The following is a 20758-nucleotide window of genomic DNA, read 5'->3' as shown; positions in this document are numbered from 1 at the left end:
GTTACTCCAGCATTTTGTGTCTACCTTCAACACAACCTCCAAAGACGTACAGGTATGTAGGTTAATTGGCTGGGTAAATGTAAAAAAAAATTGTCCCTAGTGGGTGTAGGATAGTGTTAATGTACGGGGATTACTGGGCGGCACGGACTTGGAGGGCCGAAAAGGCCTGTTTCCGGCTGTATGTATATGATATGATATGATATGATAACCTGTTCATACCCACCAAGATGCCCATCTAAGCTTGTCCCATTTGCCCACATTTGGCCCATATCCCTCTAAACCTAGCCAATCGCCAACACTTAGGCCCTGACCTCCAGCTCTGGGCTTTATTGGGGTTCTCCTTCTTGGATTTGATCGGACCAGTTCCATCCCGAAGGGAATGTGACAAGTGCTACAGCAATGCGGAACCTTCACTTCAGTTTCAATGGACTTAGACGAGATTTATCTCAGGTAGGTTACCCTTGCAGTACACTTTTTGGGCAGAGGGTCAATCAGTTTAATCTTCAAAAGCTGAATCGTTGCCCTGTCCCATCCAATCCCTCATTTTGGTTGTGAATTTTAGTTGAAGAGAGGATTGGTTTGAACTACAATGTCACCAGAATGACTGGGATGGGGAAAATCCTCTAGCATATGTGGAATTATGTTCATAAATTCATAAATTCATGTGATAGGAGCAGAATTCAGCCATTCGGCCCATCAAGTCTCCTCCGCCATTCGATCATGGCTGATCGACCTCTCCCTCCTAACCCCATTCCCCTGCCTTCTCCCCTTAACCCCTGACACCCGTACTAAACAAGAACCTGTCAATCTCTGCCTTAAAATATCCATTGACTTGGCTCTCAGGTAGAGAGGGGTGAAGAGTGTTTAATTGCCATATGCACTACCGACTGTACAATCTCTGGAGAGAAGGAATGGGTGACGTTTCGGGTCGAGACCCTTCTTCAGACTGATGTCGAGGGGGGGGCGGGACAAAGAAAGGATATAGGTGGAGACAGGAAGACAGTGGGAGAACTGGGAATGGGGAGTGGAAGGGAGGGACAGAGGAACTATCTAAAGTTAGAGAAGTCGATGTTCATACCGCTGCCCAAGCAATATGAGACGACCGTACAATTACATTCTTATCTGCTGTAGGTTAACAGGTCCATAAACACTATAGTTCACAGATGAATATATAATAAACAATAAAACAATTTAATAATAACTGCAATACTAGGTAACCATTATACAGTAGTGCGTAACCTAAAGTCATTCGGGCAACCAAAGACATAACTCGATTTATTCACAAAATGCTGGAGTAACTCAGCAGGTCAGGCAGCATCTCGGGAGAGAAGGAATGGGTGACGTTTCGGACCCGAAACATCACCCATTCCTTCTCTCCCGAGATGCTGCCTGACCTGCTGAGTTACTCCAGCATTTTGTGAATAAATCGATTTGTACCAGCATCTGCAGTTATTTTCTTATACCAAAGACATAACTCGTTGAGGATCGCAGTTGGTGAGATTAGTGTTGTGTAGTGTTCAAGAGCCTGATGGTTGCTAGGAAGACGCTATTCCTGAACCTGGTGGTCATGATTTTCAGACTCCTGTACCATCTTCCTGATCTGCGTATTTGATGGTATTGGCTGCCTTTTTGAGGCAGCGCTTCCTGTAAATCCCTTTGATGGTGGGGAGGTCAGTACCTGTGATGGACCGGGGTAGTGCCTCCCGCTCACTGTAAGTAATCTCCTTCGTTCTGGTGTCTTCAAGTTCAGTTTAGTTTATTGTCACGTGTACCGAGGTACAGTGAAAAGCTGCTGTTGCGTGCTAGCCAGTCAGCGCAAAGACAACACGAGATTGTTGAGTCAGGCCATGATGCAACCAGTCAGTATTCTCTGCACTGCACGCCAGTGGAGGTTCAAGTGAGTGTTTGCCAACATATCGAAACTCCCACAATCTTCTGAGGAAGCAGAGGCATTGATGGGCTTAATGCGCAGTTGTGTCAATGTGCCTGGCCCACGACAGGCCCACGACAGGCCCACGACAGGCACACGACAGGCCCACGACAGGCCCACGACAGGCCCACGACAGGCCCACGACAGGCCTTGCAGGGATGTGCAGGGGTTTGGGTGCCTCTGAAGTCGACGCAAGCACTGTGAGAGGATTGGGTAAATCAAGTCAGACCATTCTGGGTATGCCAGGCCTTTCTGCGCTGCTCATTTGGTACTGATATTGTTGTTGTCTGGGTTCATGTTATGGTATTAATTTAATTGGTCAGATCAAATTGTTCTGAGTGTTGTAAATATATAACCAATGCCTTTGTAGTTGTCGGGGCAGAGGCAGTGACACAATGCGGATGAATAGACCTCAATTTATTCAGAGTTAGTTCAGCCAAATGCACTTTTTGGCAGGTTAGTTACTCCCTCATTTTTCCCTTTAAAGAACCCATTTAACACTGACACTGACAAAGCTCACTGTGTAACTAATGGAGTGAATTTCTGCTTTTATTTCTGCTCCTTGGTTATTCAGGGTTGTGTTTGAAGTCTTTCACCACCAAGTCTCAATGCACAAGGATTCATTTCTCCCCCCCCCCCTCCCCCCCCCTTACTCCCCCCACCCCGGTTATTTTATTTAAACTCCTTTCTCCTGCATTTACCCGATTTTTTCTACTTAAAAGGTAATTTGGAGGGGTGGAAGGGGTCGGTGGAGAAGGCGGGTACTGAACTGGTGGGACGGGGGTCTAGGGATGGGTGGTGAATATCTGTCTACTATCACTTTATAAAGACACCTCACTAACTCCAAGGGTCAGCTCGGATTGACACCTTCACCCAGAGGCTATGATCCTGCTTGATAGCTCTTAGAGATGCAATGGTCTGTCAGTAATTCAGGCGTGGACTCTTCATTTATTATTCTGAGAGGCTGAAAGGATAATCTGTGAATAATAAGGATTTAAAGAACTCAGATCTTGACTGTTATTCAACTAACAGATGGACATCTTATTTCAATTTAATTTCAAAGGCTTCCTGGACAAAAAATACCCAGGGGAGGTGGGATACAAAGCAATAAAGTGCAATGGACCATGGGAATCTAAAGGGTTAACTTGCCTGCCTTTGTGTTTAATTCAACAACGTATTGCAGCTCCGTTTTTCAATGCTCTTAAAAGTACGCAAAATTGGCCGCGGCGATAAATGGGCTCCAGGCCAGTGTTCCGAACGAGGTGGGATTCATACGGGTTAAAGTGGTGTAAATATTAATTGAAATGTCACTTATTTCGCTAAGTTTCGCAAACTTACAGAAAGCCCATGACATCTAGTGCCGTGTGTGCGGTGCACCCGAACAAAAAGATCTTATTCCACCAACAGGCCCCAGACAGTATCCTTGGGAAGGCTTATATTGTATTGCACTCTTCACACGTCAGGGTGTACTGGAATACTTTGCAAAGAGGTTGTCGGAATTGCAGGGTGAAAATCTGGGTATTGGCAAAGTTCTGACCCAAGGCATCAGCCATTTCTTCTCTCTAGACTTACTGCCTGGCCCGATGAGTTACCCCAGCATTTTGCGTCATCTTCGGTATTGGAAGCAATGGAAGCTTGATTGGGTTACCTGTCTTCATTCTGTTGCTATAGGGACTAATTGTCTGACATAGTTTTGCAATAACTTTTTACCTGCTTTTTTCTGTGCCTGGAACACACTGATAAGGGAAGTGATGGAGGCAGATACAACACAAAGGGTGGCGATGCAGGCCGATGATACAATACTGACATTTAAGAGATTATTAGATATGCAGATAATATACTGCAGGGGTATATGGATCACTGCAAGAATATACTAAAGGGTATATGGATCACGTGCAAGAATATACTGAAGGGGTATATGGATCACTGCAAGAATATACTGTAGGGTATATGGATCACGTGCAAGAATATACTAGTATATGGATCACATGTAAGAATATACTGCAGGGTATATGGATCACGTGGAAGCAGCAAAGATCACTGACATCATGTCCAGCACGGTGGCGCAGCGGTAGAGTTGCTGCCTTACAGTGCCAGAGACCCGGGTTCAATCTTGACTACAGCTGCTGTCTGTACGGAGTTGTACCTTCTCCCTGTGACCTGCGTGGGCTTTCTCCGGGTGCTCCGGGTGCTCCCAAACTCCGAAGACCTGCAGGTTTGCAGGTTAATTGGCTTGGTATAAATGTAAATTGTCCCTTGTGTGTAGGATAGTGTTAACGTGTGGGAACCGCTGGTCGGCGTGGACTCGGTGGGCATGGACTCGGTTTCTGCGCTGTAACTCTAAACGAGACCAAACATTGTGGGCCAAAAGGGCCTGCCCGCCCCTATGCTGTACTGTCCGACGTCACGCTATGAAATTGCACCAAGTAATTTGTCATGTCTTTGAGAGACTGACCCTTGTTGAATGTTGAACACAACACACAGTCTCTTGAAGGTATTTATTCACAAAGTGCTGGAGTAACTCAGCAGGTCGGGCAGCATCTCGGGAGAGAAGGAATGGGTGACGTTTCGGGTCGAGACCCTTCCAAAACGTCACCCATTCCTTCTCTCCCGAGATGCTGCCCGACCTGCTGAGTTACTCCAGCACTTTGTGAATAAATAACTTCGATTTGTACCAGCATTTGCAGTTATTTTCTTACACAGTCTCTGGAGTCTGAAGAAGGGTCTCGACCCAAAACGTCACCCGTTCCTTCTCTCCGGAGATGCTGCCTGACCCGCTGAGTTACTCCAGCTTTTTGTGTCCATCTTCGGTTGAAACCAGCATCTGCAGTTCCTTCCGACACACAGTCTCCTCTGTCAGGACGTTGTTCTCTCTGTGCCACAGTGGAGTGCTGAGATTTATTTACAGGGAACCCACCAACCTCTGGTTCATGGCAGAGGAGAGCACCAGGCGATGTCGTCCAGAGCCAAACGAAGAAGGACCCGGCGGACCGCAGTGAAGGAAGACCCGGAGATAGACACAAAATGCTGGAGTAACTCAGCGGTTCGACAGCGTCTCTGGAGAGAAGGAATGGGTGACGTTTCGGGTCGAGACCCTTCTGCAGAAGGAAGGCCTGGCTCACCACTGCCCATGTCCACCGCAGGTACTGATCTCCACACCAGCAAGGGCATCTATAGGAGGCACTGCCTTAAAAAGGCAGCCAATATCATCAAAGACCCAGACCACCCTGGCCACAAATTTACTTTGCTCCTACCATCAGGAGGTAGTATACGAGCCTGAAATCCATGACCACCAGGTTCAAGAATGGGATTATTTTATAGCAATCATGAAAATTGGCGCCTGATGGTTGTCGCGGACTTGGTGGGCTGAAGCGCCTGTTACCCGGCTGTATGTTTTCAGAACCATCTTGGGGTCTAAGTCCGAACAACTCCCTGAAAGTGGCAACGCAGGTAGATGGAGTGGTAAAGAACGTGTTTGGCACGCTTGCCTTCATTAGTCAGGGCACAGGAAGTCGTGTAGTAGATTTATAGGATTTCGGAAGGCAAGCATACTATACACCTTGTGCTAATCGAAGACAGACACAAAATGCTGGAGTAACTCAGCGGGACAAGCAGCATCTCTGGAGAGAAGGAATGGGTGACGTTTCGGGGCCCTCCTTCAGACCATACACCTTCTTTACCACATCTTGTCTACCTGTGTTGCCACTTTCAGGGATTTTAGACATTCTTTTTAAATTTAGAGATACAGCGCGGAAACAGGCCCTTCGGCCCACCTTGTCCGCGCCGCCCAGCGATCCCCGCACATTAACACTATCCTACACACACTAGGGACAAATTTTACATTTTACCCAGTCAATTAACCTACACACCTGTACGTCTTTGGAGTGTGGGAGGAAACCGAAGATCTCGGAGAAAACCCACGCAGGTCACGGGGAGAACGTACAAACTCCGTACAGACGGCGCCCGTAGTCAGGATCGAACCTGAGTCTCCGGCGCTGCATTCGCTGTAAGGCAGCAACTCTACCGCTGCGCCACCGTGCCGCCAGGGGTCGCATGCGACAAGTCAAGGTGGGATTCTTTGTTCTGCTTGCCCAAGGTATGCAAAGAGTCGCCACCTAAAGGGCGCCGACGAAGTTACAAAGGCATTCCACTTTACACAAACATTTGGATTCGAGTGATGCGAAGGCTCCGGTGAGGCCGCAGAAGAGTCTATCTGAATGCTACCTGGAATAGAGGGTATTGGCTTTCAGGAGAGGTTGGACAAACAGTGGATTGGGTTTTATTGGAGCATTGAAGGCTGAGGGGAGACCTGATGGAAGTGTATAAAATGATGAGGCGTAGATGGAGTCGACGTGCAGAACCTCATTCCCAGGGCACAAATGTCAAAGACTAGAGGGCGTAGCTTTAAGGTGAGAGGGGCAAAGTTTAAAGGAGATGTGTGGGGAAGTATTTACGCAGAGGGTGGTGGGTGCCTGAGACGTGCTGCTAGGGGTGGTGGTAGAGGTAGATACAATAGGGGTATTTAAGGGGCTTTTAGGCGGACTCATAGATATGTAGGAAATGGAGGGATATGGATCATGTGCAGGCAGAGGAGATTAGTTTAGTATCATAGGTATCACAAAATGTTGGAGTAACTCAGCGGGACAGGCAGCATCTCTGAAGAAGGGTCTCAAGAAGGGTCTCGACCCAAAACATTACCCATTCCTTCTCTCCAGAGATGCTGCCCACGACCCTCTGAGTTACTCCAGCATTTTGTGATACCTTAGTTTAGTATCATGCTCGGGCAGGGACATTTTGGGCCAAAGGGCCTCTGTCGGTGCTTTTACTGGTCTATGTTCCACAGCTTGCCCTCATGCAAGGGGTGGGTGACCTGGCAGAAAAAGCCCTTGTCCTTTCCGATCTTGTGACAGCGTCTCTCTTTTGCAGGCTGTTGTACCTGCACATGGACAAGCGGTGAATGGGGGGATATGGACCACATGAAGGCAGAGGAGATCAGTTTCACTTGGTCTATGATGGAGTTTTGAGGCAAAATAAGAAAGGCTTTGGCAATAGTTGAGCCTTGCACTTGCGACAATTAAGGAGGTTGCTGTATGATTGGAATTCCTATTTCAAGTCAAGTCAAGTTTATTTGTCACATACACATACAAGATGTGCAGTGAAATGAAAGGTCTCCCCCAGTCCAGCAATAAGAGCAATAAAAAGAAGCAATTTCACACACAATCACAAAACAACACAAAACAACAACAAAATGAAACATCCATCACAGTGAGTCTCCTCCAGTCACCTCCTCACTGTGATGGAAGGCCAGAATGTCTTTTCTCTTCCCCTGCCGTCTTCTCCCGCGGTCAGGCTGTTGTAGTTGCCACGTTCCAGGCCGCGCCGGACGGTGGAAGGTCCGCAGCGGGCCGACCCAAGCCCCGCGATCCGGGGCGGGCGAAGACGCTTTGACCATTGCACACATCAGTCACTGAGAACAGTGAGGTAAACAATGTCTAAGTCATTTAATGATCTTTTGGTGATAACCCACAAATAAGTGTCTGCACAGGCAACTTCAAAGTAATTCTTTGTTCAGGAATTTTTGTATTTGTTGACATAATAATATGGTATGAGGTAGTGACGATACTAAATGACATCATGAGAACAGATGGGTCCGTACATTAGATTTTGATGTGTATAATTGTGGTCATGTGTTTGTGTGCGTGCGTACACATTTATATTTACATTTCCTTGAACATCGTTTGCTTTGATCCGTCCTTTTCATACGTTACATGCTCTCTGTACCCTACATATCTCTACTTTCCCTCTCCCCTGACTCTCAGTCCAAAGAACGGTCTCGACCCGAAACGTCACCCATTCCCTCTCTCCAGAGGTGCTGCCTGTCCCACTGAGTTACTCCAGCATTTTGTGTCTATCTTCGGCGTAAACCAGCATCTGCATAGAAACATAGAAAAATAAGTGCAGGAGTAGGCCATTCGGCCCTTTGAGCCAGCATCGCCATTCAATATGAACATGGCTGATCATCTAAAATCAGTACCCCGTTCCTGCTTTTTCCCCACATCCCTTGATTCCTTTAGCCCTAAGAGCTAAATCTAACTCTCTATTGAAAACATCTAGTGAATTGGCCTCCACTGCCTTCTTTTTACATTTTTTTTAGATTTAGAGATACAGCGCAGAAACAGGTCACGGGGGGAACGTACAAACTCCGTACAGACGGCGCTCGTAGTCAGGATCGAATCTGAGTCTCCGGCGCTGCATTCGCTGTAAGGCAGCAACTCTACCGCTGCGCCACCGTGCCACTCCTTGGCAGAGAATTCCACTTCTGGGTGAAATTTTATTTCCTCATCTCAGTCCTAAATGGCCTATCTTTTATTCTCAAACCGTGACCCCTGGTTCTGGATTACCCCAGTTTCTGCCTACACTTTGCACTTACAGATCAAGACACAAAGTGCTGGAGTAACATCAGCGTGTCAGGGAGAAGCTCTAGAGAACATCAATAGTTAACCTTTTTGGGTCAGGACCCCTCTTCGGACTGAAGAAGAATCACTGCCCGAAACGTCACCTGTCCATGTCCTTCAGAGCTGTTAGTCCAGCATTTTATGTCAATTGATATATGGTACATGGTTCGGAATGGTTTGTAGGGATATGGGCCAAGAGCAGACAGCTGTGGTGAGCTTGTCTGGGTCACCTTGATTGTCATGGATGAGTTTGACTTCACCACTTTTTTATAAACTAGCACCTGCAATCTCCTGTGTACGTGTATTGGTACAGACCAAGATGTCACGTATTAGAAAATGTAGAATGTGGCACAAGGTGAAGTCTGACACAAAATGCTAGAGTAACCCTTAAAGGGTTTCGACCCGAAACGTCACCCATTCCTTCTCTCCCAAGATGCTGCCTGACCCGATGAGTTACTCCAGCATTTTGTGTCTACCTACGATTTAAACCAGCATCGTCAGTTTTTTTCTTTCCTACAAGGTGAAGTATGGTACACAGAACTCTAAGGTTGGAGAATCCTCATCATGCCAATCTGTGATAGGCTATCTGACATGGTTTCAAGGTTCCTCCTGCATCTGACATACTGGGGCAATAAATGCTGGAATAGATAGTCAATAGCCAATAGTCAATAGTCAATTTATTTGTCACATACACATAAATGTGCAGTGAAATGAAAAATGACCCGCAGTTCAACAATAAGACCAATAAGAATAAGCAATAAAAATATGCAATAACACATACAATCATAAACCAACACCAAACAAAAGAAACATCCATCACAGTGAGTCTCCTCCAGTCACCTCCTCACTGTGATGGAAGGCCAGAATGTCTTTTTCTCTTCCCCTGCCGTCTTCTCCCGCGGTCAGGCTGTTGGAGTTGCCACATCGGGGCGCAATGATAAGCGTTATGTGCTAGAAGGCACCTCGCAAGAACTTTCAAATAAGGAAGAGATTTAGACTTTTAGACTTGAGACTCTAGAGATCCAATGCGGAAACAGGCCTTTCGTGCCGACCAACGATCATCGGTCTTTGAAGTGTGGGAGCAAACCAGAGCACCTGGAGAAAACCCACGCAGTCACAGGGAGAACGTACAAACTCCGTACAGACAGTACCCATGGACAGGGCCGAACCCGGTCTCTGGCGCTGTAAGGCAGGCTCAGTTTCTAGATTCTTCAGTCTCATTCTGACCCAAAATGTCACCCATCCTTTTTCTCCAGAGATACTGCCTGACCAGCTGAGTTACTTCAGCACTTTGTGTCTATATTCAGTATAAACCAGCATCTGCGGTTCCTTTCTACACATGCAGATGGGAATGTTCTTAATGAGACAAGAGCTATGTGGATAACTTCAAAAGCAGTGGACCATGATATGAAAGGCTGATCCTTGCAAAGTGAGTTTGCTTCGTAATCATCTTCGTGGCACAGTGGCACAGCGGTAGAGTTGCTGCCTGACAGCGAATGCAGCACCGGAGACCCGGGTTCGATCCCGACTACGGGTGCTGTCTGTACAGAGTTTGTACGTTCTCCTCGTGACTTGTGTGGGTTTTCTCCGAGATCTTCCGTTTCCTCCCACACTCCAAAGATGTACAGGTTTGTAGGTCAATTGTCCCTAGTGGGTATAGGATAGTGTTAATATGCGGGGATCGCTGGTCGGCGCGGACCCGGTGGGCAGAAAGGGCCTGTTTCTGCGCTGTATCTCTAAACAAAACTAAACTAAAATTCCCAGAGGTGCTGCCACGTGGAATCTCTTGAGCTAGAAGGTGGTGAAACTCTGGAATTCTTTGCCACTGATGGCAGTGGAGACCAAGATATCGGGTGTTTTCAAAGCAGAGATTAATAGGTTTGTGATTAGTACAGGTGTCAAAGGTTATGGGGAGAAGGCAGATGAATGGGGTTTAGAGGGGAAGATAGATCAGTCACGATTGAATGGCAGAGTAGACTCCATGGGCCAAATGGCCTTATCCTTCTCCTATCTCTTATGGTATCTTGTGTTTTATGACTGTTGTATCTTGTTCTGTTTTATGACTGTTGGCAGACCAATTTCCCTGCTGGGATGAATAAAGTTCTATCGTATCGTATCGTAATATGGTCTGATGATACTCTCTTATCTCTACATTCAATTATTCCTTTATTGTACTAATATTTATTTTTGCATTATTCAGATTCTGCGCAGCAATTTTGCACCATTCTGGGTTTTTTTGCACTCATCGTATTTATTGTTGAGTTTATCATGACTGTCTATCTACTGTTTATTCTATGAGCTTCCTGCGAGCAAGGAATTTCATTGCGTAAATGCTAATAAACTAATCCGATGATCGGGAAAACTCAATCTGCAGATAAAAGAAGGCCGCGCTATTTATTTCCAGTGAATAATTAGATTTTATTCAAAAGATGCACATTACAGATTGAGGAGAGTCACAGCAGTGTCAGGTATTATCAAGCAATGAAGTTTTGCTATTCTTTATCTTGGATTTAAACAAAAGAAGGATTGAAGGGAAAGTCATTAAAGTGGCATGACAAACAGTAAACAAACTGGAGGTTACTGCCCTTGGTAGAAAGATGTGTTGGAATTGTTGGAGGGAGGTGGGGGGGGGGGGGGGGGGGGGGGGGAGAGAGAGAGAGAGAGAGAGAGAGAGAGAGAGAGAGAGAGAGAGAGAGAGAGAGAGAGAGAGAGAGAGAGAGAGAGAGAGAGAGAGAGAGAGAGAGAGAGAGAGAGAGAGAGAGAGAGAGAGAGAGAGAGAGAGAGAGAGAGAGAGAGAGAGAGAGAGAGAGAGAGAATGAAGGAGGGAGTGAGACAGAGAGAAAGTAGAGGGATGGCGGAGGGAGGGAGAGGGAGTGCGAGAAGGAAGGGGAGAGAGGGAGAGAGTGAAGGGGGAGGAAGGAGAGAGGGAGAGAGGGAGGGAGAGAGAGAGAGAGAATGAAGGAGGGAGTGAGACAGAGAGAAAGTAGAGGGATGGCGGAGGGAGAGGGTGCGAGGAGGAAGGGGGGAGAGAGAGAGAATGACGGGGGAGGAAGGAGAGAGGGAGAGAGAGAGAGGGAGAGAGAGAGGATCACAGTGTGCAGTCAACCTCGCTGGGAAATTTACATCTGATTGGAGTTTAATGGGCCCACATCAGCTCAGCCATCTGATTCAGTCGCCATGGGAACCAACCTTTTCTCAAGATTTTCAACAGGCCTAACCTGCCTGCATTGTCTGTTGAAAACATGTTGTGTGAGCCCAACAGCCAAACGCTTCCATGTATCAATTTGTTTCTGTCTCAAGTCACCATGAATATATGGGGTTATTGCAGGCTCGGACACAAAGGCCACTGCTGATCCGGTGGTCATGGTAACTCGGGCGGACTATGGACAGGAATGGTGACTTATGGTCCCAGCCTGACCCCAGAGGACAGGCCCTCCAATAGAACCTCCACAAAAGGCAGAACCCCTCCATTTCACGATGAGGCGTTCTGCATTTCTCATACTATAACGTTTTAACTGCTCTGCTCCAAATTTGCTTGGGTCGTAAAACAGAACGGAAATCGCCGGAGGCCTTAAAGGGCCGAATCACTCACTCCTCAAAGGCAATCGACAGCATATATTGTCACCCTACTAAAATACACACCGCCGCCAGTCTAATGGGCATGGCTGAGTTAATAAATTAACACCGCATTTTAGTGGGACAGGCAGCATCTCTGGAGAGAAGGAATGGGTGACGTTTCGGGTCGAGACCCTTCTTTCAGACTGGAGAGGGGTCTCGACCCGAAACGTCACCCTTTCCTTCTCTCCAGAGATGCTGCCTGTCCCGCTGAATTACTCAAGCTTTTCGTGTCTGTAATAATATGCTGTAACTGTAATTCTTTTTTGTGCACAATCCGCAGGCATTGCCACTTTCATTTCACTGCACATCGTGTATGTGTATGTGACAAATAAATTTGACTTGACTTGACTTGACATCTGCAGTTCCTTCCTACACAACAGCATTTTAGCGTTAGCTCTGCCTTGCCCAGCCTTGCCCAAGTAGAGACCTGCGGGGATTCGAACCCACTCCAATACCACCGAGAGCCTCAATCCCACCTCCTCTCCCGCTCAGGGATGGAGTCTCATTGCTCCGGTACTGAGGGACTGAACTCCACTCCAGTCCCACTGAAACATTCAATCCCATTCCGATACCAGTTGAGGGACTCCATCCCACTCCAATCCCACTCAAGCGTCAATTGGTCAAGGGAGTTTTATTGTCACATGTCCCAGATAGGACAATGACATTCCTACTCGCAGCAGCACAACAGGATACGTAAACATGGCACACTGTAAACAATGTCAAAAAACGAGAGAGAGAAAAAAAAGTTCAGTGTATACATACATACTCACAAATATACCTAGATCATATATACATATATACACACATGCGCACACACAAAAAACAAGTAACAAAATAAATGGTAGAACAATAACGATAATAGTCTATTGTAATTCAGAGCTTATTTGAGACTGCAGTGTTTAATAGACAATAGACAATAGACAATAGGTGCAGGAGGAGGCCATTTGGCCCTTTGAGCCAATTGATCACATTCAATGTAATCATAGCTGATCATTCACAATCAGTACCCCGTTCCTGCCTTCTCCCCATACCCCCTGACTCCGCTATCCTTAAGAGCTCTATCTAGCTCTCTCTTGAATGCATTCAGAGAATTGGCCTCCACTGCCTTCTGAGGCAGAGAATTCCACAGATTCACAACTCTCTGACTGAAAAAGTTTTTCCTCATCTCCGTTCTAAATGGCCTACCCCTTATTCTTAAACGGTGGCCCCTTGTTCTGGACTCCCCCAACATCGGGAACATGTTTCCTGCCTCTAACGTGTCCAACCTGATGGCTGTAGGGAAGAAGCTGTTCCTGAACTTGGACGTTACATTTTTCAGGCTCCTGTACCTTCTTCCCGATGGCCGGGGTGAAATGAGTGTGTGGCCAGGGTGGTGTGGGTCTCTGATGATGCCGGATGCCTTTTTGAGGCAGCGAGTCCGATAAATCCCTTCGATGGTGGGGCGGTCAGAGCCAGTGAGATTGACTCAGAGATTGAGTTCCATCCCTTCCCCAGGGAAAGACTCAACTCCATTGCAACCCTACTGAGAGTCTCAATCACACTCCTGTGTTACTGAGAGACTGAGTTCCATCCCTACCTGAGTGAGAAACTCAAATCTCCCTTCGGTCGGGCTTGGCTGGCTTTACCTTGCACTAAACGTTATCACCCTTATCATGTATCTGTACACTGTAAATGGCTCGATTGTAATCACGTATTGTCTTTCCGCTGACTGGTTAGCACGAGGCCAATCCCCGGGATGGCGGGACTGTCAAATGAGGAAAGATTGGAAAGACTGGGCTTGTATTCACTGGATTTAGAAGGATGAGAAGGGATCTTATAGAAACCTATAAAATTATAAAAGGACTGGAAAAGCAAGATGCAAGAAAACTGTTCCCAATGTTGGGGGAGTCCAGAACCAGGGGCCACAGACTAAGAATAAAGGGGAGGCCATTTAAAACAGAGATGAGAAAAAAACTTTTTCACCCAGAGTTGTGAATTTGTGGAATTCTCTGCCACAGAAGGCAGTAGAGGCCAATTCACTGGATAAATATAAAAGAGTTAGATTAGGGGCAAGCGGAATCAAGGGGTATGGGGAGAAGGCAGGCACGAGTTACTGATTATGGATGATCAGCCATGATCACAATGAATGGCGGTGCTGGCTCGAAGGGCCAAATGGCCTCCTCCTGCACCTATTTTCTATGTTTCTATGCAAGAAAAGCTTTCGGCTGTACCTCAGTACACGTGACAATAAATTAAACTGAAACTGAAACTGAAACTGAAACGGATCCCACTTAGACATTCAATCCCACTCCAAATGATCAAGATCCATCCATGCCCCACAGAGGTACTCAACTCCACTCTGATCTCAGTGAAAGACCCAATCGCACCTCAATGTCAATGAGAGAGGTGTCATCCCTCCCAGGTCCCACATGGTGATGATTCCCCCGATCCCTTTGAGATGGACTCGATTCCACTCGCTTCCCTCTGACCAGTCCAATCTCATCCTGGGTCCCACTAAAAGAGAAGACTGACACTAAATGCTGGAGGAACTCAGCGGGACAGGCAGCATCTCTGGAGAGAAGGAATGGGTGACGTTTCGGGTCGAGACCCTTCTTCAGACTCCTCGGGTCGAGACCAGACTCGCTGCCCCACTAAAAGAGATTGAACCCACTCTTGGGATCCCAGTGAGAGACCTAATCCTAACACCAACCCATTGAGAAAACAGAGTAAACGCACAGCGTCTCTTGCCCAGAGTAGGGGAATCGAGAATCAGCTGACATAGGTTTAAGTTGAGGGAGCAATGATTTAATAGGAACCTGAGGGGTAACGTTTTTACACAAAGGGTGGTGTATGGAATGAGCTGCTGGAGGAGGTAGTTGACGCAGAAACTATCACAACGTTTAAGAAAAATTTAGACAGGTACATGGATGGGACAGGTTTAGAGGGATATGGGCCAAACGCAGGCAGGATGGGCTAGTGTAGATGGGACATGTTGGTCAGTGTGGGTAAGGTGGGGCGATGGGCCTGTTTCCTCGCTGTGTGACTCTATGACTCCATGATCTCACCTTAATACCAGCAAAAGATACTCAGTCTCGACCTCGAGACACAGAGCAAGGCATAACCCCACCTGGGTCCCACTGAGAGAGAGCAACCTAACCCCTCAACCCACTGACAAGGACTTGCTCCCATCCCAATCTCACAACAGTCTGCTAAACACCTCATTGTCTTTAAACAGCAACGCAAGCCAATTCAAGCAGCATTTAGCCCAGGGCAGCGAATGCTGGCTTTGCCAGTATCCACATCTTGCAAATGAATGAATGCAAATTAGACACGGGGTAGGCACAAAATGGCGGAGCGGCTCGGCGGGTAAGGCAGATCTTCAGTCCCCACTGGAAACATCACCTCTTCCTTTTCTCCAGAGATGCTGCCTGACCTCCTGCATTACTCCCAAAAGCGCACGGTAGCGCAGCGGTAGAGTTGCTGCTTTACAGCGAATGCAGCGCCGGAGACTCAGGTTCGATCCTGACTACGGGTGCTGCACTGTAAGGAGTTTGTACGTTCTCCCCGTGACCTGCGTGGGTTTTCTCCGAGATCTTCGGTTTCCTCCCACACTCCAAAGACGTACAGGTATGTAGGTTAATTGGCTGGGTAAATGTAAAAATTGTCCCTAGTGGGTGTAGGATAGTGTTAATGTACGGGGATCACTGGGCGGCACGGACTTGGAGGGCCGAAAAGGCCTGTTTCCGGCTGTATGTATATGATATGATATGATAAAATGCTGGAGAAACTCAGCAGGTCAGGCAGCATCTCAGGAGAGAAGGAATGGGTGATGTTTCGGGTTGCTCTCTCCTGCATTACTCCAGCACTTTGTGAATACAAAATGTATTTGGTCCAATTATGTCTCTAGTCAATGACACAGCATCCCTAACAACTCTCCATTCTACCCCTGATGGTAAAGCAACACTCCTGCCATAGGAGATTATATTCTCGCTTGTCAACACTTGCAACTAGTATGGCAACAGTATTACTTGCCATGAACAATCTTTTCGCCTCTCTGTTGTCCATTTATTACTGTATGCACCATGGCCTGCTTTATTCTCCAAGGTAGACACAAGATGCTGGAGTAACTCAGCGGGACAGGCAGCGTCTCGGGAGAGAAGGAATGGATGGCGTTTTGGATCGAGACCCTTCTTCAGGCTGAAGGGTCTCCAAGGACTTGAAAATAGAACTGAACACTGTGCACTGATCAGCGAGCATCCCCAATTCTTTACAGGGCAGCAGAGTGGCGCAGCTGGTGGAGCTGCTGCCTCTCAATCCCACAGATCCAGGTTCGATCCTAACCTCGGGTGCTCTCTGTGTGGAGTTTGCATGTTCTCCCTGTGTCAAAGTGAAGCCAAATGCAAATTGGAGGAGCAGCACCTCATATTTCGCTCCCCCACCCGTCGTTGACTAATTTGAAAGTCGTCTTGTTGAGTCTCATTGTCTTTAACTTGTTTTCACCTAGCCCACAGCTAACAATGGACGGCATGGTGGCGCAGCGGTAGAGTTGCTGCCTTACAGCGAATGCAGCGCCGGAGACTCAGGTTCGATCCTGACTACGGGTGCCGTCTGTACGGGGTTTGTACGTTCTCCCCGTGACCTGCGTGGGTTTTCTCCGGGATCTTCGGTTTCCTCCCACACTCCAAAGACGTACAGGTATGTAGGTTAATTGGCTGGGCAAATGTAAAAAATGTCCCTAGTGTGTGTAGGATAGTGTTAATGTGCGGGGATCGCTGGGCGGTGCGGACCCGGTGGGCCGAAGGGCCTATTTCCGCGCTGTATCTCTAAATCTAAATCTAAGAAAAAGGCCCGTTTCCTTTATCATCGTTATTTTTTTGCATATCTTTCACTCATTAGTTCTACATCTCTCTATATCACCGTCGATGTCTCTCGTTTCCCTTTCACTGACTCTCAGTCTGAAGAAGGATCTCGACCCGAAACGTCACCCATTCCGTTTCTCCAGAGATGTTGCCTGACCCACTGAGTTACTCCAGCACTTTGGGCGTTTTTTTTGTAGACAGGCATCTGCGGTTCCTTGTGTCTAGGTTTAAACTGCGTCAGCTTGTACATTGTGCTTGCTCATGTTGAAGTGCTGCTCCCTGCCAAAGTCAACCGCTCCAGGGGAAAGCTTGAAGTGTCTGCGAAGGACGGGGCGTGATGTGCTGACTACTTTGAAAACAAATTTAGAAAGGAACCAGGAAAGTTGGATTTCCAGTTGGCCCTGGTGTTGATTTGCAGCTCATCTGTCAAACTCTGCTCTCTGTTTAAGTGTGGCGTTCGCACACTTCAAACGTGGCTTGCCAAACATTAAAAGCCGACGGAAAAACAGGACTGATTGTAATTACTACCTTACGTACCAAACACTGGAGAAGGGTCTCGACCCGAAACGTCACCCATTCCTTCTCTCCAGAGATGCTGCCTGACCTGCTGAGTTATTCCAGCTTTTTGTGTCTATCTCCACTGACTTCTCTAAGCATGCTCAAGGGTAACTGGACACATTGGTTCATAAGATAGGAGCAGAATTGGGACTGTCGGCCCATCGTCTACTCCGCCATTCAATCATGGCTGATTCTATCTCTCCCTCCTAACCCCATTCTCCTGCCCTTATTCCCTATAACCTCTGACACCCATACTAATCAAGAAATTGTATGTTAAGAAAATAACTGCAGATGCTGGTACAAATCAAAGGTATTTATTCACAAAATGCTGGAGTAACTCAATTTGTACGTTTGTAAGAATTTGTAAGAATTTGTACCTTAGTTAGTACAGGAGGTTAGTCAAATGGAATAACAAAGTTGTTCATTTAGATAGACGCGAAAAGCTGGTGTAACTCAACGGGACAGGCAGCATCTCAGGAGAGAAGGAATGGGTGACGTTTCGGGTCCAGGTCCTTCTTCAGACTGGTTAGGTCTAACACATTATTCATCTAGAGTTCAAATCCCACAACTGAAGCACGTCAATTTAGATATTCAAACTATAGGGCGGCACAGTGTCACACCTGGTAGAGCTGCTGCCTCATAACGCCAGAGGCCTGGGTTCGATCCTGACATCAACAACCGTCTGTGTGGACAGACACAAAATGCTGGAGAAGTTCAGCGGGACAGGCAGCATCTCTGGGGAGGAGGAACAGGTGACGTTTTTGGGTCAAGACCCTTCTTCTGTCTGTGTAGAGTTTGCTCATTCTCCCCGTGACCGCGTGGGTTAAGAATTGTTGTTATTGTGAAGGGATGTTGCCTGGATTGGAAGACATATAACAAACATATAACATATAACAACCTCAGCATGGAAAGAGGCCTGTCCGGCCCTACCAGTCCACGCCGACCATTCTCCCTGACCTAGTCTCATCTACCTGCACTCAGACCATAACCCTCCAATCCCCTCCTATCCATATACCTATCCAATTTACTCTTAAATAATAAAATCGAGCCAGCCTCCACCACTTCCACCTAAAGCCCATTCCATACAGCCACAACCCTCTGAGTAAAGAAGTTCCCCCTCATGTTACCCCTAAACCTTAGTTATGGGGAGAGATTGAGAAGACCGGGTTTATTTTACCCGGAATTCAGGGGAGATCTGATAGAGACAAAGATATGGTGGGTTGTCAAAATCTTTCCCCAAGGTCAGGGAATGAAAAATAAAAGGGCTTAGGTTTAAGGTGAGAGGAGGGAGTTTGAAAGAATATTCAGAGTTAATCTTTTTTGCAGGAATGTCAGACAAGAAGGCTTAGCTTGCTGGTGAGAGGGGTAAAGTTTAAAGGGATGATGCAAGGCAAGTTTATTGCACAGAAGGCAGTGGGTGCCAGGAACATGTAGCCAGGGAAGATGGTGGGGGCAGATATGAGAGTGGTTTAGATAGGCACATAGATATGCAGGGTATGGAGAGATATGGATCGCTTGCAGGCAGAGGAGATTAGGTTAACTTGGTATAAGAAAATAATTGCAGATGCTGGTACAAATCGATTTATTCACAAAATGCTGGAGTAACTCAGCATGTCAGGCAGCATCTCGGGAGAGAAGGAATGGGTGACGTTTCGGGTCGAGACCCTTCTTCAGACTTGGTGCCATGTTCAACACGGACATTATGGGCTGAAGGGCCTAATCCTGTGCTATACTGTTCTAAGTGCCAAGTATTTTAGAGTGTGGCCAATCTCTGGAAGATGCTGCCAGATGAGGCAGTGGAATCAGATACACTCACTGTAATTAAGAGGCGTTTAGACTGACACACAAGCAAAACATATTGGTATTGGTATTATCATATCATATCATATCATATATATACAGCCGGAAACAGGCCTTTTCGGCCCTCCAAGTCCGTGCCGCCCAGCGATCCCCGTACATTAACACTATCCTACACCCACTAGGGCCAATTTTTTTTTTTACATTTACCCAGCCAATTAACCTACATACCTGTACGTCTTTGGAGTGTGGGAGGAAACCGAAGATCTCGGAGAAAACCCACGCAGGTCACGGGAGAACGTACAAACTCCTTACAGTGCAGCACCCGTAGTCAGGATCGAACCTGAGTCTCCGGCGCTGCATTCGCTGTAAAGCAGCAACTCTACCGCTGCGCTACCGTGCCGCCCTTGGTTTATTGTTGCTGAAAGCATCGTGGCAATATGGATGGGGGGGGCAAAGGTGGGTGCGTCCAATCCAACCACCCCTCACCTGTATCCACCTATCACTTGCCGGGGCAGTGGGGGGGGGGGGGGGGGGGGGGGAGGGGGGCGGCGTGGAGGGGTGTAGTTGGGAGATATCTCCTAATGCCTTTTTAAGTAGCACACTGCAAAATTATGCCCGGTAAGACTCTTGTGAAAATCTTTGGCCCGTTTCTACTGAGCAAACCTCCTTTTATTATGGTTTGTTATATTTTTATGATGAAGGGTCCCGACGTGAATTATCGCCTATCCATCTCCTCTGGAGATGCTGCCCGACCGGCTGAGTTACTCCAGCACTTTGTGTCTTTATTTGTAAACTGGCACCTGCAGTTCCATGTTTCTACATTCCTCTGGAGATGCTGCCTGACCTATTCCGGCTCCTTCTGCTTTACTCAAGATTCCATGCCTCCTTTGATGCATTTAGTTTTAGTTTCAGAGATGCATCACGCTAACAGGCCCTTCGGCCCATTTAGCACACCCTCTCCAGTGATCACCCTGTACACTGGCTCTATTCCACACGCTCGGGACAATTTACAGGTCAATTAACTTACAAGCCTACACGTCTTTGGAATGTGGGAGGAAACCGGAGCAACCAGGGAAAACCGCACGCGGTCACGGGGAGAACGTACAAACTCCGTACAGACAACACCTGTAGTCTTGTCTTCCTGTCTGCTACTACATCCCACCTTTGTCCCGCCCCCTCCCCTGACATCAGTCTGAAGAAGGGTCTCGATCCGAAACGTCACCCATTCCTTCTCTCCTGAGATGCTGCTTGACCTGCTGAGTTACTCCAGCATTTTGTGTCTACCTTCAATTTGAACCAGCATCTGCAGTTATTTTCCTACATCACCTGTAGTCAGGATCGAACCCGTGTCTCTGGCGCTGTAAAGCAGCAACTCTACCGCTGAGCCACTGTGCTGCCCCTGTTGTTCGAGCTGTTCTGGCCGAGGGTGCAGAATATAAAAGCCTGCCAAGATTAACCCCCTTTTGGAAGGGTTAAAGTGGTGAAAACTGTTACAAATGAATGTTTCTAAAAGAGCTGTTTGATAATTTTGAACATGGGACTTTAACAAGACGTGTGGC

This window comes from Rhinoraja longicauda, chromosome 30, assembly GCF_053455715.1.
Source record: "Rhinoraja longicauda isolate Sanriku21f chromosome 30, sRhiLon1.1, whole genome shotgun sequence".
Taxonomy (NCBI): domain Eukaryota; kingdom Metazoa; phylum Chordata; class Chondrichthyes; order Rajiformes; family Arhynchobatidae; genus Rhinoraja; species Rhinoraja longicauda.
The sequence above is the reverse complement of the archived record's forward strand: the minus strand, read 5'-3'. Positions refer to the sequence as shown.